At 36.6% G+C, this 24471-nt stretch overlaps 1 protein-coding gene across 6 annotated transcripts in view; it reads left to right on the top strand.

The window, feature by feature from the left end:
• MAGI2 (membrane associated guanylate kinase, WW and PDZ domain containing 2) overlaps window positions 1-24471 on the top strand; it is a 1459815-nt gene that overhangs the window by 745835 nt on the left and 689509 nt on the right. The window lies entirely within an intron of this gene.

The following is a 24471-nucleotide window of genomic DNA, read 5'->3' as shown; positions in this document are numbered from 1 at the left end:
TTTGTAATTTACTGATTTTTTGCTTTCCACTTGTCTTAGTGGGGATGGAAGATTTAAACTCCTTTTGATTTTTGATGTTTTCTTCTGGTTTTCTCTCAATTCCTTAAATCTTTTTGCCTTTTGCCCATCAATTAAACATATAACAGTAGAACCTATTAAAGATCCTCACGTAATAATGTCATTACCCATCATTTCTGAGTGTAGACCTTGTCATTCGGTATGATTGCTGGATTCTGGCTTTACCACCTAAAATACACCTATTGCCCTTTACTCTTTTGTATATTTTGATGAAACTCTACTTCTCTTTAAGTTCTCAATTCAAGTTTCAATGAAGTGCAGTGAGTTTTGTCATGCTCTTCTTCCCCAGATAGTTTAGTTGACAAAAATTTGCAAAGATATTGCAGCCGTAGCTTGCACGAGGAATCAACGCCTTCTTGTGTTAGATCTTTTCATTATAAATGCAATTGACAGAGGTGTCTATTATAAGCTATTTGTTATACAATCTTTATAAATAGCTCTCATCATGTATAAGACAAGTCTAAATTTGTTTGGAAATAGCTTCTGAAGACACCCTGCTGTGGCGTCCTCAGAGTGCCAGGCAGGCATTCAGTGGAGGAGTCAGACAGAACAAACTTTATCTAGTCATCTTTCCATCAGCTTGAAATGATGTGCATCACATCCAACTTAAAAGATCTGCTGTAACTGGGAACCAGGTTCATAGACAAGTGTATATAATCAAACAATATGCAGCCAAACTCTATATCATCTAAGATACATATTGTTTTCATTTCTTTTTAGAAATATCCTTCTTAGCTATTTTGGTTGACATTGCCACTAGTTTTGTTCCTTTTAACCTAGACTTGACCTGCAGTCCACAGGAGGAAGGTCTTAAAACTCAAACATGCAATTGCCTATTCTCTCTAGAGACCAATGAGTATAAGAAAGATAGAAAGCTTAGGACTCTTCAAGGTCTTGGTCCCATACTTCTATTCAAATATAAGTTCAAAAATAGATTTAAAGTCAAATAGAAATAGTGCTTGGATTATCCACCATTTTGGATGATACACACCACTGCTCTCCATTGCTGCAGGTAATTAAGAGCTGCTTTTTTATATGAAGAAGCATTTCCTTAAATAGTCACTCTCTCTTCTATAAAATTTTCACAAGAACTTTAATAAGCGAAGCTGACTGATTATAATTCCACCTCCTTTCTCGACTCCGTCTCTGGAGGAGATATGCAAGAGCAATAGTATCCTGCAAAGCTCTGAGGAAGCAGGTAAGAAGCGAAGCTGGGGACCTGATAATGAAGACTCCATAGTCAGTCCTTCATCACGAAAATTTTTGAACACATTTTCAATGATCATGATCATAAAATATGGCTATAAGGTGCAAAAGGAGCACAATGGAAATAATCTGGCAAACATATAGACAGGACAAAATTATAGAGCTAAAGCAGACTATAAAGATGATCTAATTCACCCATTCCCCATTTTACACATAAATGTTATGAAATCACCCTTTTTAGGTAATAATATGCCTCCTCTCTGCAACCGCCATTCCTTGCTCATATTTCTGTTACTTTATTATTACTCTTATATATACTCTTCTAAAACTATTTACTTGTCTTTGACACCCCTTTAGTCTGAGACCTAGCAGGGGGCTCATGCTGATGCTAGCACAGTCCAGACTCAAAATAGACAACGAATGTTTCCTTTGTTGAGTCTAATTAATTACATAACCTTCAATGACGTGCAAGTTTGACACACGTATTTCCTGTGAACTTCATGTCACTAAATGTGAGTCCTTTGTATACTGCAAAGTCCTTGTAAGTGATATGGTGATCATCATGCATTAGATTACATAGAATTTATAAAGACTTCGCTTACTTCAATTGCCAAATTAATTATACCCTCAGAGCTTACCCATCAAACAGTCAAACATTCATTGATTCCATTTTAAGGTTGTGGTGTAAGTATTTTCTAGATGGTAACAGCATTACCTTTTGATTTAGTTGCCAGGCTTAAACTCAAATTCCTTTGGTAATAGTCATCAACTTTGCAGAACATGGATGAAACTGTGAAATTACAGGTACAGAGGGATTACCTATAGATTGACAAATCATAATGACTATCTAAAATTTTTGTATCTTTTGACTTTCAAGAGCTGCCTATGTTTTTGTATCAAGTGGCCTTTAATTATTCCATCAGTAGCAATATTCTGAACTTGATGAGCATTTCCCTCTGTTAAGTAAGCTCTCAACTCGTGTCTTCCTTTGATCACTATGGTTCATCAATAGGATGTTGTACCCACTCTTGCAGTGGCCCCCTGAGAAATGTGGTTGGTGTTATTGTGCCAATGACAGATAAAACTCCAGATTCATTCAGAGATTAAGCTTGCTTCCTCCTTGTTTTGTTGCAGTTCATTTCTCTAAGAATGGGTCAAGAATCACATTGTTTGGTGGGAGTAATATGATGTGATTTAGTATCCATTCCCACACCCTTTCCCCAAACATATGGTCCTGTGCACACCTGTGTTACGATCTGGGAATCCCCAGGGTACTTGCACTCAATCAGGGTCATGTAGGCCTGGCAAAGTTTATAAAATTAGTCTTAGTCCTGATTTTGATGGTTATCTAGCTATGTGAATTTGGGCTAGATACTAACTTATCTGAGTTTCAGTTTCCTGTTTAGTAAAATGTGTGTAATCTGTGTGCTGTAAGAATTATGTGATACATACTCAGTATGTGGTAATAAGTACTTATAAACAGAAATAACCATTCTGTTAGCAGTGGTTATTTAGCATGAGGTAACTCTCATGAAAGATCCCTTCCCCGAATTTACCCTCCTGGATATGTTAGTAACTTAGAAAGTTCTGTTTGAAAGCTTGATGACTTCTAGGTTTGTGATCTAAAAGAAGAGTCATGAAAATACTTTGTTGACCTGGCTGGATATAGGATTGACACAAGAGAAACATGTTGTACAGGATCAATACAGGAAAGTTATGAGGGAACAGGGTGTTGAATCTGTGATCCTACAAACAGACCAGGGAAAGAGTCAATACCAAAAGATGATGTGTAAATGCCAGGAGCTAAGCACAGAAGATACTAAGAGAGAGCTGAGGACAGCAGCTGAAGATGAGGAATGAGGAATTAGCTAAGGCAGAAACACATATATATTCTATTGGATAACAAATCATCCTCAGGGCCTATTTCAACTAAACACCTTAGAAACCCATTGAGGACTGGGATAGTAAATGTAATTTGTACTGTGTGTTCTAGCTTGTATGGTGCTCAGTATAGGCAGAAAATAAATGTGAACCGAAGTGATGGCCACAGATATAGGAAAATATGATGAATGCTCTAATGGTGAAACACACGCCAGGCAACTGACTTAGGCCAGAGATGTCTAAGAAAGCTTCCCACAAAAGATGAAATCTCAGGTAAGTATTGAGGGATATGTAGGAGCTAAGAAAAGATGGAGATGAAGCGCATTTCCATAGAGAGATCATAATTTGCAGAGGCACAGAGGCATAAAAATAACAGTTTATCTAGTGGAAGCATGAGGGAGGGGTGTGTGTGTGTGTGTGTGTGTGTGTGTGTGTGTGTGTGTGTGTTGCAGGTGGGGACAGGGAGGCCTAGGGTATTGTTGGGGAAATGAAGCTGTGCTGGCCATGGGCTCTATCTCATTAGAGGCTTCGTATGTCATGGTTAAGATGTCAGATTTTATTCTGAAAAGAGTGAGGCATTTTAAGCAGGTAGTAATATAATCAGATTTATGTTTTCTATAGATCAACTTGTTGGAAGTGGGAGAGAGGACTGAAAGAGGCAGAGTTAAGAGTCTTTTGCAGAAGTACAAGTAAGGCGTGATGAGGGCATAGCTAGTGTGCTAATAGCAGAGATGGAGAGAAGGAGACAGATTGGAGGGGTATGTGTTATAGGAAGGAGTTTGACCGATATTAAGAAAAGTAAAATATTGGAACTAAAAAGAGAAAAAATGTCTTATAAAGTACATTAAAAGAATGGAGTATTAGAGTCAAAGTGTTTGGAGTTCTTGACATTTGGCTCTGGTAATTACTATGTATGAGACTTAGGGGTTACTCATTCATGAAATGCAGTTATTGATACCTATCTTAAAGAGTTGATGTCAGGGTGAGCTTACCACTTAGGAGGCATTCAATAAGTAGCAGTTACTGTTAGTGTTATTAAAGATACACTTAACAAAATATAGAGGGCTTGCATTTACAGACACTTTATTATACTTCTTTTTCTAAACATTCTCCCATTAAGTCCCAAGGGGGCTATATGACATCTAGAATGAAATGAATTAACATGTGTAAAATACTTAGAAGAATGCCTGGAACACAATAAGCACTGTGTGTTCTCTAATATAAATAAATAAGTAAGTAAATACCTAATCATTTACTGTGCTTTGCCAGTTTACTCCGTCATGCTGAGAAATCAGAAAAGACTCTGAATGCTTCTTGAAAGATGATAGCTTCAAAATTAGAGAGAATTTCTTTGGAAACCTAAACCTATACTGAAGTGGGCTTATCAGTGAATAAATCTTAAAAAGTATATAGGTCATAATTTCTTTTCAGTGAGCTCTTTCTGTCTTGAGTTTTAGGAATAGTTTTCAGTCTTTTCAAAGGAAGCTGCATGAATATGAATGCATTCGAGTGAAGAAAATTTTAGTTGATAGCACAGATTGAAGATAACATTTATGACTGTTAAATAAGAACTGAATTATCAACTTTAAGCCTTCCCAGTCCCCATCAGTGGAAAATCTTCATGGAATCTATTTAATTCTTCCAAAATCTGCTTTAATACAAGATATACCAAGATATTATTTTGTCATGATATATCTTCAATAAGGCATTATGTGGGTAGATATAGATTAATCTTATAAAGGGAAACAGTCTTTCTGTTATGATTTTAAAAGAGAAAGGACTAACCTTTACTTACATTTTGCTTTGAATGCTTTTTCTTTCCATTTTACTGTTCTAGGAGTATCTCATACCAGACTGCACTGAGCCCCAAGGTTAAGGCTAAGGTATTTATGAGAGTAAAATCAGGGTAGAGATTGTTTTTGCAAAATAGTAATGAAATCTAGGTATGTAAAACAAAATTATCTCATTAAAGCAATAATAAACAAAAAAGATATTAGGGAACAGATGGAAATTCAAATAGGAGACTCTATAATGGGATATAAGAATGCAAATCAGCCAGAGTAGAGTTTTTGCACATTTAAATGTAGTTGCTTTTGTCATAAAAAGACATACACATAAAATACAATCTGTTAAACTATTTGTATTTGAATCATAAGAATTTTTAAGTAGAGAAATAACAATGTTTATTTGGGAATCAGTGCCTATAGTATTATGGTTACTTTTAGAATGAATGTTAAGTGTGAGATTTCAAGTAGTGTCTAGCGTAACTTAGCAATGTTTTAGAGTGAGAAGTTATAATTACATTAACAATCATATTTAGGCATATCCAATAAGTGTAGTCACAGATTCACCTTTCAAGCATGTTTGAAGGAAATTTTGTTAATAACACATTACCAATTAAATGTTAAATTTTAGAAAACCTCAGTGATTTGGTATATAATTATAAAATACTATCTGCCATCATTCTCTCTTCATTTTCTTTCCTTCCCTTAGTCCAATGGGTGGTTCTTTTATTCTTTGTTAATTTATTTATTGTTTAATATTGATATCTTATTCACCAACAGTCCTGAAAGCATTTAGGTTCCTATTCCCTGAATTATCTTGGCAAGGTATGACTTTTGAGGTAAACCCAGCTGCATTCAGTTACAGGTGGGAGTTTTAGTAGTTGTTAGTTTCTTTGGTAGTTTCACAATATAGATTCCAGAGCTAGAAGTGAGAACTCAGTATAAAAAAGGCTGAAATGTACTTCTGGAGGGCCGAGTCATTCCCATTGCTCTCCAGGGTGCCTCCACTCCAAGGTCGGTTGACTCATGGTCCTGTTAACCTGAGTCTGTTGTATTCACAGTGTTCTTTTTTCCCTTATTGCTATTTTCCCATTTGTAATGCCCTACCCTAGACCTTCAAGGGAGAAACACAGAAACAAAAACAGCCCTATGCATTGTTTCAGGGTGTGCTGAAGTTTCACTACCTCTGCCGAGCTATCCTCCATTCTCCACACTTCCCTCTTAGATAGCTCTCCAGTTTGAATATAGGAGTCGATAATTTAAATGTGATTGGCTTATACTGTTGGCTAATTGTTTTGTATTCATTAATCTTGCTTCCCAAAGTTCATATAAATTATGTAAGGACAGGATTTATTTATTCAGTATAGATACAAATATATTTATGTTTTGTGTGTATCTAAAAAATTTAAAATTTTTAATATGACTTGAAAGTACTAAGTTTCTCATATAGTTCACTGTATTAGTCCATTTTCATACTGCTGATAAAGACATACCCAAAACTGGGAACAAAAAGAGGTTTAATTGGACTTACAGTTCCACACGGCTGGGGAGGCCTCAGAATCATGGTGATAGGTGAAAGGCACTTCTTACATGGTGGCAGCAAGAGAAAAGAGGAAGAAGCGAAAGAAGAAACCCCTGATAAATGCATCACATCTCGTGAGACTTACTGTCATGAGAACAGTACGGGAAAGACTGGCCCCCATGATTCAATTACCTCCCTCTGGGTCCCTCCCACAACACAAGGGAATTCTCCCACGACACAAGCGAGTTACAATTCAAGTTGAGATTTGGGTGAGGACACAGCCAAACCACATCACTTACAAAATGACTGCTAACCAGAATATTAATTTTTTGTAAATGGGCATGATGCTTGAGATACAGTTTAGTCCATTTAATATAAAAGCTAAAACTAGCAACTTTAGGTTTTCAACAGCACATAGCTACTCAGTGGTAAGTCTCCACTAGAACTCAGCTAGTTGTTCTTGTTGCCTATTTGAGAAAATTGATGGACATTCTTGCTAGGATTGGCAATGTATTTGTCAAAGACAATGAAAGTAGGAAACTGTCATTTGTTTGAAACTAGAAACAAACTGCTTCAGCCATCCTTAGAAAACATTTGCTTTAGAAAAGTTGGTTTCGTTGCTCTTTGCTGGAAATGTTTAGTCAACATAGGGAAAATATAAAATTATCTGAATCTAGTTTCTTTCACAATTCTCTCAGAAAATATTGGCTTACATGACCCAAAACTATGTACCCAAACACCAGGTTTGCAAACAAAATGAGAATCAGCTTCTTCCCAGTCTGCTGGAATCAGCTTCTTAGTCCACTGGAGGGAAGTTTGTCAACATCATGTGAGCAGTCCTTACATACAATTAATAAGGAGAAAATCAGTGGTTTTCTGGCTTTAGATTTACCCAGGTATTAGAAGCATGGTGCACTGGTGTATTAGCCCATTTCACACTGCTATAAAGAAATACCTGAGACTGGGTAATTTCTAAAGGAAAGATGTTTAATTGACTCACAGTGCCACATGGCTGGGGAGGCCTCAGGAAACTTAAATCATGGCACATGGCAAAGAGCAAGCAAGGACCTTCTTCATGTGGCAGCAGGAGAGACAGAAGAGAGAGTGGAGGGGGAAGAGTCCCTTATGAAACCATCAGATCTTGTGAGAACTCACTATCATGAGAACAGCATGGGGGGGAACCACCCTGATGATCCAATCACCTCCCAGGAGCTCCCTCCATTGACATGTGGGGATTATAATTCAAGATGAGATTTGGATGGGGACATAGAGCCAAACCGTATCAACTGGTAAATCAGTTCTTCCCCACAACAGGAAAGAAGACTCTCATTTACAGTGTCTGCCAACTTCTGTGGGATAAACGTACCTTCATCTCACCCTCCACCCTCAAGTAGGCCCAGGTATCTGTTGGTCCCTTCTTTCTGTCCATATGGACTCAATGTTTAGCTCCCACTTAAAAGTGGGAACCTTCAGTATTTGGTTTTCTGTTCCTGCACTAGTTCATTTTAGAATAATGGCCTCCTCAGAGGTGACAGTGAGCCGAGATTGTGCCACCGCAGTCCAGCCTGGGTGACAGAGAAAAACTCCATCTCAAAAGAAAAAGAAGAAGAGAAAGAATAATGGCCTCCTGCTCCTTCCATGTTGCAGCCAAGACATGGTGTTGTTTTTTCTTATGGCTGCATAGTATTCCGTGGTATATATATACCAAACTTCCCTTATCCAGTCTACTGTTAATGGGCATTTAGGTTGACTCAATTTTCAATTTCTTTGCTGTTATGAATAGTGCTGTGATGAGCATATGCACACATGCATCTTTATTACTTTGGGTATTTGCCCAATAATGAGATTGCTGGTCGAAAGGCAGCTCCGTTTTAAGTTCTTTGAGAAGTCATCAAACTGCTTTCTACAATGCCTGAACTACTTAACCTTTGTACCAGCAGTGTGTAAGTGTTCCCCTTTCTCTACAACCTCACCAGCATCTGTTATTTTTCTGTTTAATCATGGTCATTCTGACTGGTGTGAGGTGATATCTTACTGTGATTTTGATTTGCATTTCTCTAATGATAGTGATGTTGAGCATTTTTTCATATGCTTTTTGGCCACATGTGTATCTCCTTTTGAAAAGTGTATGTTCCTGTTCTTTACTCACTTTTTAATGAGGTTGCTTGGTTTTTGGTTAATTTATTTAAGTTCTTTATAGATTGTGAATATTAGACCTTTGATATATATATAGTTTGCAAATATTTTCTCCCATTCTGTAGGTTCTCTGTTTATTCTGTTGATTAATTTGATATGCAGAAGCTCTTTGGTTTAATTAGGTCCCATTTGTCAATTTTTGTTTCTGTTGTAATTGCTTTTGGCATCTTTGTTGTAAAGTCTTTGCCAAGGCCTATGTCCATGATGGTATTTCCTAGGTTATATTCCAGGGTTTTTGTAGTTTCAGATTTTACATTAGTCTTTAATCTATCTTGAGTTGATTTTTACATATGGTATTAATTCATTAACTAATTTTGTTTCTCTTGTTCTAAGCTGTTCATTGAAGAAATATATAGATATATATGTGTATTTTGAATACCACATATTCCACTTTATGTGAGAAAAAGACCAAATAAACCAACAAACCCATGGCTTGGTATATAAAGTTTCAGATAACAAAATGCAAGTGATCAATTACTTTAAAAATGGCATCAGAAATGCAAAATTTATGCATTTGTTTTACCACACTCCTCATATTTGAAACACTTGGCTTGTGATTAATATCTGCAGGGAAGTGATTTTTGGAGTATTGGTTCATGGGCAACCACTGTTGTATCTAGAACAGTCATATTGTCTTCACAGTCAGAGTTATGAAGAAGAAAAACTGTATCTGTACCCATTCAACGCAAAATGATTTAGCCTCTTTAGATACCAGATGAGAAATTCTGAAACTTCACACATTCAATCTCAAAATGTTTGCAGCAAAACCCACACCATTAATATTAATTTCTTTCTTTAACCCTCTTAACTTGCGTTACAGTCTGCTTCTACAACTAGATACGAGTTGGAATTGTAATCCAGCCAGGGGGTTATGCACTTTAAATGGTAACATTTTCAAAGTAGACACTGTCTTCTTACAGATGAATTTAAGAAATATAAACTTTTGCAAGAATAAATTGAACACTATACATATTCATTGAAAGCTACTATTTTCCTAGGCAGTAACTAAACATTTTCTTTGGCTCTGGGATTTTTAAACTTTTTTTTCTGTACTGACTTCTGTGATGTTACTTTCTTCTGGATTTTCTTTCCGATTTTGGCCATGGCTTCTCAGTCTTCTTTCTCACCCTTGCTTAGTTACCTCCCAAGTTTTGAGACTCCTCCAACATTGTTCCTCATACATTACTCGTCAAGATTTATCTATAAACTCTTCTTGGATGATTCTTTTAACCCATGACTCCAACAGTCACTTATGAACTGGTGACTCCAAATCTGCCTCTAGCAGATTTGACCAACTGCATGACTTTAACCAACTGCATAGCAGACAGTTCCACCCAATTGCTCACAAACACATTGTATCCAAAATTGAATTTATCATTTCTTCAGCTCTCTCTTGAGAAGTTTTATGATATACCTTGTCATCCAATAAATGCTTCTGGAATTTATAATAGTTGCTTCCTTTCCACCTCCAAATCTAATCACCCCACATCAAAGGGATGGGGAAGAGCAATCCTATCTTGTCTGGAAAGAAGAAAGAAATGGAATATTTATGAACAGCCTTAATGACCATAGCAGACAATATTTTTATTTTTATTTATTGAGGGGCTAATCTCTATCATTGTTCTAATTATTTCACAGTATTAAATCACTGAATGTTTATAACCAGTGAAAATAGTGATAGTATTATCCTCATTTCAGAATTAAGTAATGTGGACATTATTCTATTTAGTGACTAGAAACAAGATAAAAAGAACATTTAATTAAGTAAATCAAGAAGTATTAGGAATCCTTACTCTTGCTTGTAAAGTTTTATACATTATACCTCTTAAAAGTTATTATTTAAGTCACAAGAGAAGCATAAATTATTTTTAATGGAAAATTAATCTAGCATATATACCTTGTTCTCTTGCATACCTTTTTCTACAATTCACATAAGTGATTTGTGGAAAATGATTTCAAGTAGTAATCAAACTTTGGTAAATGAATAATGTATTTCCCTTTAGACCAATCATAGGTACTGTGAGTGTTTTTGAAATACCAGATGACAGTTGTACTTCTGATATTCAGTAGAGAACTCTAGACATAATTGCATTGAACCTTACCATTTGTGTTCAGATTACTCTCCCCCATTTGTTCCTTTCTCAAGGGGAATTCCCTTCTTCTATTAACTTGGTCTAGAATTATGAACATTCATCAGCAGGAGAATCCTGGCACATCTAAAATAGATACGATGCATCATGTTCTCTTGAAGACATTTGTTGCTCATTGAAACCTTAGAGAAATCCCAAAATGCTAGTTCCCAGTGGGAATTGGAAATGATAAAATTTAGTGTGGTTTAAGGAAAAGTATAAACATGATTATTAGAAAGCCTTTTAACTGGAAGTGTTTGGGAGAATAAAGAAAGTATAGCTGTTTTTAAATCGACATTTTATTAACCCATATGAGGAGGCCAAGGCCAAATACCTAAAAGGTGAAGTTCATGAAGGAAGGGAGGAAAAAAGGAAGAAAAGAAGGAAAAAAGAAAGGAAAGAAGGCAGGGTGAGCCTGTTTTGATTCCTGTTAGCTTACCTGGATTAGAGAAATTCTTAGCACAAATACCACCTTTTCTGTGAACTTAGACAATGTCCTACACCCTACATAAGATTACAAACGTGGATTATGTATCTCTTGGCTTCTGAAGAGCAAAGGAAAGAGAATTATTATCAAAATATATTAAAAAACTGTGGTCCTACATGTACTCTACCTTACATTTTATTAAAAATATCTGCATTTCCATTCCACATTTTGAACAAAACAATATTTCATTAACAAAATCTCTTGAAGTTTCCCAAAAAAGACAATCCCATGCCACATGTACCCAGTGTAATAATTCACCTCCTAGACTCTTGTGTACAATCAAAATCACAGAGTCTGATACAACCAACCAAATGTTTATATAGTGAACATACTAATGAATGCCGCAGATATGGATATCATTAGGTCGAAATAGATTTAAACTCTGGTTTTATATTCTAATTTATAATTAATGTTCAGTGTTTCTTACTATAAAATTTTTATAATGGAAAAACTGAAGAAATGAAAACAGATTTTTATCAATCTCCACATTTCAGTGCTATAGAAACAAAATATATTGTATACTTTATGGAGGATTATTTTTAATTTAGATATTTATATTAAAATTTGATTTATTTATTATATACGGTAATATATTTAAATTATATGTAAATATAACATTTGCTATACTAAATTTATTTAAATTTAATATATCTTATATTACTTTTAAGTATTTTTTCCATTTGCTTAAGTAAAAGTTATACCCATTTGACAGAGTTGATTTAAGAGAAGTTGAATCTACACAAAGTTTTCAAAGAACTATTGAAAAGTGTCAAGATGAGACATGATAAACTTCAATTTGGTGATGTGACTTTAGGGTAAATTCAACTCAATTCATAATCATGTTTTTTTGTTTATTCCATCACAAGCAATACATATCCTAATAGACATCTTCAATCTTTGATCAAACAGAAAATTGCCAATATATATATTAGTAGATAAACTGATTTGTTCATAGTAGTTGATAAGAATTGACTATAAGAAACAAAGTTTTAAATTATGTTTCAGGTTCAAACAATGTCAGATGGACTTTTACTAAAACCTTCAAAGATGGGAGTTAGCAGGTTGATCCTCTTTCTCAAACACCAGAAATTTTCCTAAGGAAGGTCTTTATGGAGCTGAAGAATGAAGGAATTAGTTTTAGGAAGGAAGAGGATAAACAAGAAGCTTCCAAATTCATTTTAATATGAGTCTTACCTGAACTGATTAATAAGCACAGTATGTGAACTAGCTCCTATACTGACCATGCTTTTCACAAACATCCAAGTCATGTTTCATAACAATTCCAATGGGTAAACATAGATTGGAGAGTAAAACAGTCTATCAACAGGAGAATCTTTATCTCTTGCCATTAAGTGGCAAATGTGATAGAAACAGAGCATAGTCAAATGTAATCTGACTTGAAACTGTTCTGTCAACCTCATTACAGGGCAAAGTAAATCTGTTCTTTACTTAGCTCACTGGGTCATACAAATTCCTGATTGCTTGGATTTTTTTTTAGTATGAGAAAACAATTTATAGCACATTAGATAAATAAAACAATTTTAGGTCCAAGTGATTTGCTTAATAATTTTTTTTTTTAATTGCATTTTAGGTTTTGGGGTACATGTGAATAACATGCAAGGTTGTTGCACAGGTGCACACGTGGCAGTATGATTTGCTGCCTCCCTCCCCTTCACCTATATCTGGCATTTCTCCCCATGCTATCCCTCCCCAACTCCCCACCCCCCCCCACTATCCCCCCTCCCCCACAACAGACCCCCGTGTATAGTGCTCCCCTCCCTGTGTCCATGTGTTCTCCTTGTTCAACACCTGCCTATGAGTGAGAACATGTGGTGTTTGATTTTGTGTTCTTGTGTCAGGTTGCTGAGAATGATGTTTTCCAGGTTCATCCATGTCCCTACGAAGGATGTGAACTCCTCCTTTTTAATGGCTGCATAATATTCCATGGTGTATATGTGCCACATTTTTCCTGTCCAGTCTATCATCGATGGGCATTTGGGCTGGTTCCAGGTCTTTGCTATTGTAAACTGTGCTGCAATGAACATTCGTGTGCATGTGTCCTTATAGTAGAACGATTTATAATCCTTTGGATATATGCCCAGTAATGGGATTGCTGGGTCAAATGGAATTTCTATTTCTAGGTCCTTGAGGAATCGCCACACTGTTTTCCACAGTGGTTGAACTAATTTACACTCCCACCAACAGTGTAAAAGTGTTCCTATTTCTCCACATCCTCTCCAGCATCTGTTGTCTCCAGATTTTTTAATGATCGCCATTCTAACTGGCGTGAGATGGTATCTCAATGTAGTTTTGATTTGCATTTCTCTAATGACCAGTGATGATGAGCATTTTTTCATATGTTTGTTGGCCTCATGTATGTCTTCTTTTGTAAAGTATCTGTTCATATCCTTCGCCCATTTTTGAATGGGCTTGTTTGTTTTTTTCTTGTAAATCTTTTTTAGTTCATTGTAAATTCTGGATATCAGCCCTTTGTCAGACGGGTAGGCTGCAAAAATTTTTTCCCATTCTGTTGGTTGCCGATTCACTCTATTGACTGTTTCTTTTGCCATACAAAAGCTGTGGAGTTTGATTAGGTCCCATTTGTCTATTTTGGCTTTTGTTGCCAATGCTTTTGGTGTTTTGGTCATAAAGTCCTTGCCTACGCCTATGTCCTGAATGGTTTTGCCTAGGTTTCCTTCTAGTGTTTTTATGGTGTTACGTCTTATGTTTAAGTCTTTAATCCATCTGGAGTCAATTTTAGCGTAAGGTGTCAGGAAGGGGTCCAGTTTCTGCTTTCTGCATATGGCTAGCCAGTTTTCCCAACACCACTTATTAAACATGGAATCCTTTCCCCATTGCTTGTTTTTTTCAGGTTTGTCAAAGATCGGGTGGTTGTAGATATGTTGTGTTGCCTCCGACGCCTCTGTTCTGTTCCATTGGTCTATATCTCTGTTTTGGTACCAGTACCATGCTGTTTTGATTACTGTAGCCTTGTAGTAGAGTTTGATGTCCGGTAGTGTGATGCATCCCGCTTTGTTCTTTTTGCTTAGAATTGACTTGGCTATGCGGGCTCTCTTTTGGTTCCATATGAAGTTTAAGGTGGTTTTTTCCAGTTCTGTGAGGAAGGTCATTGGTAGCTTGATGGGGATAGCGTTGAATCTGTAAATTACTTTGGGCAGTATGGCCATTTTCACGATATTAATTCTTCCTAACCATGAACATGGAATGTTTCTCCATCTGTTTGTGTCCTCTCTTATTTCGTTGAGCAGTGATTTGTAGTTCTCCTTGAAGAGGTCCTTTATGTTCCTTGTTAGTTGTATTCCTAGGCATTTTATTCTCTTTGTAGCAATTGTGAATGGCAGTTCGTTTTTGATTTGGCTCTCTTTAAGTCTGTTATTGGTGTATAGGAATGCTTGTGATTTTTGCACATTGATTTTGTATCCTGAGACTTTGCTGAAGTTGCTTATCAGTTCCAGGAGATTTTGGGCTGAGATGATGGGGTCTTCTAGATATACAATCATGTCGTCTGCAAATAGAGACAATTTGACTTCCTCCTTTCCTAATCAAATACCCTTTATTTCTTTTTCTTGCCTGATTGCTCTGGCTAGAACTTCCAGTACTATATTGAATAGGAGTGGTGAGAGAGGGCATCCTTGTCTAGTGCCAGATTTCAAAGGGAATGCTTCCAGTTTTTGCCCATTCAGTATGATATTGGCTGTCGGTTTGTCATAAATAGCTTTTATTATTTTGAGATACGTTCCGTCGATACCTAGTTTATTGAGGGTTTTTAGCATAAAGGGCTGTTGAATTTTGTCGAAGGCCTTCTCTGCATCGATTGAGATAATCATGTGGTTTTTGTTTTTGGTTCTGTTTATGTGGTGAATTATATTTATAGACTTGCATATATTGAACCAGCCTTGCATCCCCGGGATGAATCCTACTTGATCATGGTGGATAAGCTTTTTGATGTGCTGTTGTAATCGGCTTGCCAGTATTTTATTGAAGATTTTTGCATCTATGTTCATCATGGATATTGGCCTGTAGTTTTCTTTTCTTGTTGAGTCTCTGCCGGGTTTTGGTATTAGGATGATGTTGGTCTCATAAAATGATTTGGGAAGGATTCCCTCTTTTTGGATTATTTGGGATAGTTTCAGTAGGAATGGTACCAGTTCCTCTTTGTATGTCTGGTAGAATTCGGCTGTGAAACCATCTGGGCCTGGGCTTTTTTTGGGTGGTAGGCTCTTAATTGCTGCCTCGACTTCAGACCTTGTTATTGGTCTATTCAGGGTTTCGACTTCTTCCTGGTTTAGGCATGGGAGGAGACTACTGTCCAGGAATTTATCCATTTCTTCCAGGTTTTCTAATTTATGTGCATAGAGTTGTTTGTAATAATCTCTGATGATGGTTTGAATTTCTGTGGCATCTGTGGTGATATCCCCTTTATCATTTTTTATTGCATCTATTTGGTTATTCTCTCTTTTCCTTTTTATTAGTCTGGCTAGTGGTCTGTCTATTTTGTTGATCTTTTCAAAAAACCAGCTCCTGGATTTATTGATTTTTTGTAGGGTTTTTTGTGTCTCTATCTCCTTCATTTCTGCTTTGATCTTAGTTATTGCTTAATAATTTCTATTTAACTAAAATTAATTTCTTGTTTAGAGAGAAATTCATGGTTTTTATTTTATAGTTTCTCAAACAGGAGACTTAGATTATTTTTTTTCCATGTGTCCCAATTTTCCGAATTTTATTTTGATATAAAAGTTACATGGATATTAAAGTTTTGAAAGTTTCTTGGTACTCTTATTTTTTATGGGCTCACTATGGAGGATCTTGCCTTTCAAACTAAAGAGAAGAAATTTCACAAATACATGCCAAAGTGTTATATATTGTTATAAAAACAAGCCACAAGATACTGACTTAATGTTATATGAGGAACCTTTTACACAATTGCCAAAAAAGTGGGAAAACACAAAATAAGACTTGCAATACAGTGATGAACCCAATATACAGGTTGAATATCCCTTATCCGAATGCTTAGGACTGTAAGTATTTCAGATCTTGGATTTTTTTTTTAAATTTTGGAGTATGTGCATATACATAATGAGATGTCTTAAGGATGGGACCCACATATAAACATGGAATTTATTGGTCTTATATATACCTGATATACATAGCCTGAAGGTAATTCTATACAATATTTTAAATAGCTTTGTGCATGAAACAAAGTTTGTAGCCAGATGTGGTGGTTCACACTAGTAATCCCAGCACTTTGGGAGGCCAAGGTAGGACGATGGCTTGAGCCCAGGAGTTCGAGAACTGCTTGGGTAATATAGTGAGACCTTATCTCTACACAAAATAAATTATCTGAGCATGATGGCATGTAGTCCCAGCTACTCAGGAAGCTGAGGTGGGAGGATTGCTTGAGCTCAGAAGGCAGAGGTTGCAGTGAGCCAAGATTCATGCCACTACATTCCAGCCTGGGTGACAGAGTGAGACCCTGACTCAAAACAACAATAACAACAACGTTTGTGTACAGTGAGCCATCAGAAAGCAGGTAGGTGTCCCTCTCAGCCACCCACGTGGACAATCTGTGGTTATCAGCATCATCCCTGACTCTGAATAGTATATAAAGGTAAGGGTATATAATACCTAAATGTAAAGTTATATACTGTCAGTGATATGGTTTGGCCGTGTCCTCACCCAAATTTCATCTCGAGTTTTAGTTCCCATAATCGTGGGAGGGACCCAGTGGGAGGTAAGTGAATCATGGGGGTGGTTACCCTCATGCCGTTCTCTTGATAGTGAGTTCTCACAAGATCTGATGGTTTTTAAGGGTCTTTCCCCCCTGCTTTGCTTAACACTTCTCTCTCATGCCATCATGTGAAAAAGGACGTGTTTGCTTCTCCTTCTGCCATGATTATAAGTTTCCTAAGGCCTGCCAAGCCATGCTGAACTATGAGTCAATTAAACCTCTTTCCTTTACAAATTACCCATTTTGGAGCATATCTTTATTAGCATTCTGAGAACAGGCTAATACAATCAGGATATTAATCAGGATAAATACTTAAGTATTTATCAGGATAATATATAAGCAATTATTTTCTTACATCCACACATAAGAACCTAACTGAAAAATATGGCATGCCATTAACACAGTGAAAATATAATGTGTTCAGAGTAACTAAGCAGCACAGTAGCATCCCAGCTGAATGGGGCTGGATCTTTTTTCGTTAGGGGATACTGAATAAACAGTGTTGTGTGGACGTTTGTTGTAACCTGTCCATTGAGGGCAGATGTCAGATTTTCTACTTGTGGCATAATGTTGTTGTTCAAAATGTTTCTGATTTTGGAACCTTTCTGATTTCGAATTTTCAGATTAGGAATGCTCAACCTGTATAAAATCAAAGGAAAATTTTATTTGATAAACACACTTTTGGCAAATTCATTTGATTTTACTGATATAGCTTATTGGAAATCTGGAAATAATTTCCTGTAACTTTGCTGTAGTGGAAAGCATTTGCATTCATATATTTTTTTAAAAGGAATACTCAGATTGTCTGAAGGTAAACTTAAGGCACTTTGGTAATCATGGAAATTATTTCTAGATTAATCTAACAGAGGCAGCTACAAGTGAATTCTTAATAGTCCTTCTGACATCCTAAAGAAATGAACTTGTACACATGTACAAGAAGAGATCCTTTAAGAATCCTATAAGGAAAAGTGAATAGGTATGCATTTTTTTCTATAACTGGAAGTAAATAATTATAGTATATCTCACAGTTTGAAAAAGTGTGTTTATCATTTAAGGATGATAGAATAGGGGAAAGGCAATGTAGGCATGATAAAAAGGAGAGAAATAGTATCTTAAAGACCTTAAAAAAATCGCAAACTCTCTAAAGTATTCATTACAGGAAATAGCAGAGCATTTTAGAAAATGTCCATTGTATTTTTACAGTGAGGTTAAAAAAAGACATTTGCTCTATGAGATGAGGCTGGAGGTTTATTTGTATTCATGGCAATCTTTTTTGTATTACTATTATGTGTTAGACACTATGGTAAGTATAATAGGTGCATGATCTCATTTAATGTTTATATCAACCCTTGAATACATGCTAGTAGCATATCCATTGTAAAGATAAGAAAGCCAAGCTTTCAGAAATGTAATAATTTGGTCAAGAGGAAAAATAATGTAAGTTACATAGCTAGAATTTAAATCTTTGCACTCAGTCTCAAAAGTTTAAAGTATTTAAAACTTATTTTATAATACTTTCTATCAAAATGAGAAAGGAGACTGAGAGGCAGTCTGAAGTGAAAATAGACCAAGCCTCAATAAGCCAGACCACCATATAAATAAACAACAGGCTTAAATTTCCATGAATAGAATGACAGACAGAAACACTGCAGAGAATCAACTTAGTGATACAGATGACAAACATCCACAGCTCTCCCTGAATGAAAAGAAAAAAATATTAAAAGAGATTAAACACTAAGTATCAAAAATGATTAAAAGGAAAAAGATAGTAGAAATGAAATAATAGTTTTACCTTGTGATAACGGCACTTAAAAATGCACGATCCACATAGCACATGTTGTAGTTGTGCAAACTATTTAAAAGCATCGAATGATGAAGGCAAAATACGGGTTAGTTTGATTGTAGTGTGGTAAAATAAAGGCTGGATTGGTGTCTCCAGAGCTGGATTGTTCTCCCATGTATCACATCTAAAATTGATCTGCTTTATTTGATCACCATTTCTAGTTCGACCACTAGATGAAAATGAATCTCAAAGAAGAATGAAGTAGGGGAGCATCAAGCCGCTCAGCACATCATGAATAGATGGTTGTTTGCCTGTTAACGTGGACATGAAAAGTCACTCTTAAATTCTATGTAATCAGTCTATTTATCCAAAAACCGACAATCTTTTTTTCTATCATTTTGCATAGTAATGACAAGTGCTTGGAATAAGAGAAACCATTTACTTTTTGCTAAACTGTGTACAATAATCAGAAAGTCTTAGGAAAACTGATGCAAGATTTGTATCACGTGTACAAACTAACATGTTGTCCTTCATCTGTGGATGAAGGAAAAAAGCAATTGTGGCACATACCAACTGATTAATTCAAGTATGTAACACTATGTACATGAAGCAATAGTAATTTAAGATTAATGTACTCCTTATTTATAATGCAGCCAAGGATATTAAATTTTGCTACAGTAGGAGGGTTAGGCTACATTTAATCATTTCCAGAGTAGGTAAGATGAACAACCTCAATTCAGAGTTGAGTTTAAATTTGCTTTTAGGAAGTTGTCTTGCTTAGAAAATTAAGTTGCAAAAATTGAGTGATTATGCCGTAACAAAAAAGAAACAAGCTAGGTGCAGTGGTTCATGCCTGTAAGCCCAACACTTTGAGAAGCTGAGGCAGACGGATCTCTTGAGGCCAGGAATTTGAGACCAGCCTGGGCAAGATGGCAAGACCCTGTTTCTACAAAAATAAAAACAAAAAGATTAGCCAAGCATGGTGGTCCCCGAATGTTGTCCTAGCTACTCAGGAGGCTGAAGTGGGAGAATCATTTGAGCCCAGGCATTCAGAGCTGCAGTGAGCTATGATAACGCCACTGCACTTCAGCCTGGGCAATGGAGCGAGACCCTGTCATGCTAACAAAAAGAAATGAAATATCATGTGGTATATACGCTGAGAAGGCAGAAAGTCTTCTAAAAACTTTAAAAGGATAAGAGGATACCAGAAATCTTATTCCTGGAAGCCTCCTGATGGGGCAGCAGACACAAGCCCACTGGGCTTCAAATGCTCTTGCTTCTTAGCTTTAAAAAATTGTTTGTCAAAACCATTCCTGTAATAAGAGATGGTATATTATTAGCGTGGTGGGATTTTTTTTTTCCACACTAAATCCTTGTTTTCTTAGATGACTGCGTGAGGTTTTTGTTTGTTGTTTGTCTTTTTAAAATACCAAGTTAGTATTTCACTAACAGTTAGAAATTAAACTCTGCTTAGATTCAGTGACTCTTCCATAAAAGGATGACCAGTGGTAAAATGTGTAGAAACCCTGAAATATGAGTGCATTGAAGGAACTGAGAATCTTTAGCCTGGAGGAAAGACTTAGGGGCAGATGAAGGCTACCACTGGATATTTGAAATGCTTCTCTGTGAAAGGAGGAATACACTTGCTTTGTTTGACATCAGATACAGAACAAGGAGGAAGATTTCAGTTTAAAATAAGTGCATGTGGAAGCATTGTATCATTGTATATGTGACTGTCAGTGATTGTTCAGTCGTAGAAAGGCATGGAGAAGGTAGGCTAAGATTATTTGCGTTATGTGTTCAAGATGTATTTATGAACAATTCAGAACACTTTTTAAAGAAACCAGTATTCCTCCACTGATTACCAGAAAACACCACAAGTAATAATAAATACCTAGTTATTGAGCGCTTCCTATGTTCCAGGCACTGTATTAAATGTTGCATAAAGTCCTGACTGAGGCCAGGTGCGGTGGGTGGCTCACGCTTGTAATCCAAGCACTTTGGGAGGCTGAGGCAGATGGATCACAAGGTCAGGAGTTCAAGACCAGCCTGGCCAAGATGATGAAACTCCATCTCTACTAAAAATACAAAAAAATTAGCCGGGCATGGTGGTAGGTGCCTGTAATCCCAGCTACTCAGGGGGCTGAGGCAGACAATTGCTAGAACCTGGTAGGCAGAGGTTGCAGTGAGTCAAGATTGCACCACTGCACTCCAGCCTGGGTGACAGAGCGAGAGACCATCTTAAAAAAAAAAAAAAAAAAGTTCTGATTTAATTGCAGTGACAGGTAGATGTTACCACCTTTTAACATATGGAGAAAGTCGTGTTGGCCTTTATAAGCTATGTCTCAAAGTTACACAGTTAGTAAATGACAAACCTGAGATTGAAAACCAGGTGTGGCGGCTGTCTCAATGTTTACACTATAGTTTGTTGCTTCTATTATTATGGAAGGAGTGTTTTTCAATTAAAATGTACTGTTAGGAGATGAAACTCTTTAAATTGTGACTACTCCTAGTGGAGCTTAGGGACTAGGAGAATTCAGTCTGTGTGTGTATGAGTGTGTATGTGTGTACTGCTAACTCAGTTTCTCTGATCCATCATTTGAGAAAGGTTTTAGACTGTGTTCCTTAATGAGAGAAAAAGAAAATCCTTAATTCTAGGACTACTTTAATGAGAGACAGAAGAACTCACGAGAGAGATGCTACTGTATGATTCCACCTGGTTTAAAAGATTAAAACTTTAGCATTATGTACCTTTCCATGATTGTACATATGTGTAGGTGTTTAATTTGGCTTAAAGGAACTTCATAACTTTGCTAACAAAAAGTAAGAATGATTTTAGGGGGGACCAGGATATATGGGACAGGAAGAAAAAATAGTCTTATCCTAGGTACTTTTGGTTTGTTATTTTAGTTATTCCTCCTGACAACCCTGCGAAATGGTTATTCCAGCCTGGGAAACTGAGGCTCCTGATTTCCCATGCTGAGGAAATGATCAGCAATCACACAGTTTCTGTATTGTAGAACGAGGACCTGACCTTACATCTGTCTTGTTCCAAAGCTCTTTTCACTGTGCCCAATCCTTTTCTTTCAATAAACGTTTGTGCTGGGAACTATGGCAGCTTTGATCCTGACCAGCAAAATCATGGCAGCAGACACTTTTCTAAGGATATCCAAAGTGAAAGAAATACAAAGCAGACAATTTTACTGTGGAGCCAGCAGTGGGTGTGGGAAGCACCCAACTCCTTTAAAAGATAGAAGGAAATGCGGTGATCCAGTGAAAGCATTTGAACTATTAATATAAGCTGGAAAAAGAATCTCCTTAAGGATGGGTGAGATCAGCTCATCTGGGGATTGCATGAGCATTTGTTGTGGCCTCCTGGATGGTTATTTGGGGAAACAATCCAAAGGCAGAAGGCATCGATCTCATCTACCTGAAGGAGAGTTATACTTTGCCATGGTTCCTTCCCAAGCCTCTGAACATTTGTATTTGGCAAGAAGCAAATAGTGGGGAGTTGGAAATATCTGTAGACAGGAAGAAAAATTTCACCTTTGTGATGCCAATAGTAAATACAAAAGTTTTCATTGATTTTTCTCTTGCTCTGGAACTTTTTGATTCTGCTTGACCTGTAATGCAGAGACATGTTAATAGATTGCACATGTCATGAGCATATGTTATATATAAGCATACTTTAAGTTCCACCGTATATTTTGGTCCAAGGGGACTAGAGAGAAAAAATAGAAGTTACGCTACAACTGCCACTAACACTAATAGTAAATGCTAATTAAGCACCTAGTTTGTCCCCAACACTATATTATGTGCTTTACACAAAGTACTGCGTAATAGGTATTATTCTCCATCCTTTTGGACAAGGAAACTGAGATTGATGGAGCTTAAAGATTGCCCAACTTTCACAAGCAGCAAGTGGCAAAGATGGGATAAACACCCAGCTTTCTAGGTCTCTAGAGGTGCACTTGTCTACCATCGCATGCTGCCTCCCTGGTGCGCTTTGTTTTTTATCCTTTCAGATGTTCACTGTACATCTTGCTCACTAGATATTGATCTCTGATGAGGCCTCTGGGCATCAGTATTGGATAGGATCCAGATGTTTCCAATATAAGACTACTAAGTAAAAATTGCAAAGGTCCTTTTTCTTTAACTCAGTGAAAGAAACCGTTGATAGGAAGCTTTTAAATTGTAAGCAAAGGCTTCGTTAACCTTATCCACTCCAGTATGCACTAGTTAGCATAATCATTGAGTAGTGGTTAATTATTTAGACAGTACAGCCACACACTTCATACATGTGCTATTCAGTGATTAAAGCATGCGTTATTTTGTTCCGGATTTATTTGATCACAAAGGATAAACTGAAGAGACACAATGTGATACTTAAATACATTATGGTTTTCAGAGCTTTCGGAAACTAGCTTTGTAGTATGAGGAACATTATATGTAAATATGAAAAATTAATGACCCGGTTATTGTCTAATCAGAACCCTGACTTCTCCCTTTGCAGCTCTTAACAGTTAATCAAATCCTAAAGACTTAAAATGAAACGAGAGCAGGTTTATTGAATGAACAGAATGTTTCTTTCCAGACCACTAACCCATGCTTTACTGGTGCCCAATTTAATCGACACTGTATTGCTGTGAAGTGTCTCACTGGCAGCCTGAGGATGCTCCCTAAGGCATCACACACCACCATCTAGAGGGATGCTGTGGACATCAGGGCTCAAAAGCTGCCTGTTTTCCACAGTATAAATACCATTCAGTCCCTTCTTTTATGACCTGCAGTCTACAGGTACACACTTGTATAGTTTCATTCGTAGGTTTATTTATAAACATGATTAAATATTAATGTTTCTTCAAAGATCATTTTCAGCATGATATCCATCTATGTAAAAACCTGCTTACTTACTGCTTTTAATGCAGATCTTTAGCTTTCAGCTCTTCACATGCTTCAGCCACCACCGCTTTTTTTGTAAGACTTCATTTTTTTAGAGCAGTTTTAGGTTTATAGTAAAATTAAGAGGCAGGTACAGATACTTTCCCCTGTCCATACGCTTGCATCACCTTTCCCATTATCAGCATGCCCGCCGGAGTGATAATTGGTTGCAATCAATAAGCCTTTACTGACACATCATTATCACTCAAATTCCATAGTTAACATTAGGGTTCACTGTTGGTATTGTACATTCTATGAAATTGTACAAATGTGTAATGACATGCATCTAAAACTATAGTATCATACAGGGTAGTTTCAATTCCCTAAGAATTCTCTGTGCTTTGTCTATTGATCTTCCCTTCCCTCCTAACCCCTGGCAACCGCTAATATTTTTTACTGTCTCCATAGTTTTGCCTACCACTGATTTTTAATTTTTCAAGTCAGTTTCTCTAGTTTTCCACTTAGAGTCTGCTCTTTTGGTCATGCTAAACTTCCTCCAGTTCCTAGAATATGACTTCTGTACATTCCTTTTTATGCAATCTCCTAAACCAATCTGTTCTCCACCAGTCATTAGATTTCATTCTCTGGAAAAATCAAGATGAAGCCTCTCACCTACTTCAGGGAGCCTGTTTTAATCCATCTAAGCACCCTGTTATTTTCCAGTTTCTCAGTAATTGGTGTACTCAACCTAATTCATTCATTATCTTACAAATAT

Source organism: Aotus nancymaae, unplaced genomic scaffold, assembly GCF_030222135.1.
Source record: "Aotus nancymaae isolate 86718 unplaced genomic scaffold, 86718_ANA_hifiasm-v0.15.2.pri h1tg000002l, whole genome shotgun sequence".
In the NCBI taxonomy this organism is placed as follows: domain Eukaryota; kingdom Metazoa; phylum Chordata; class Mammalia; order Primates; family Aotidae; genus Aotus; species Aotus nancymaae.
Note: the sequence above shows the minus strand (reverse complement) of the source record. Positions and strands in the feature narration are given on the sequence as shown.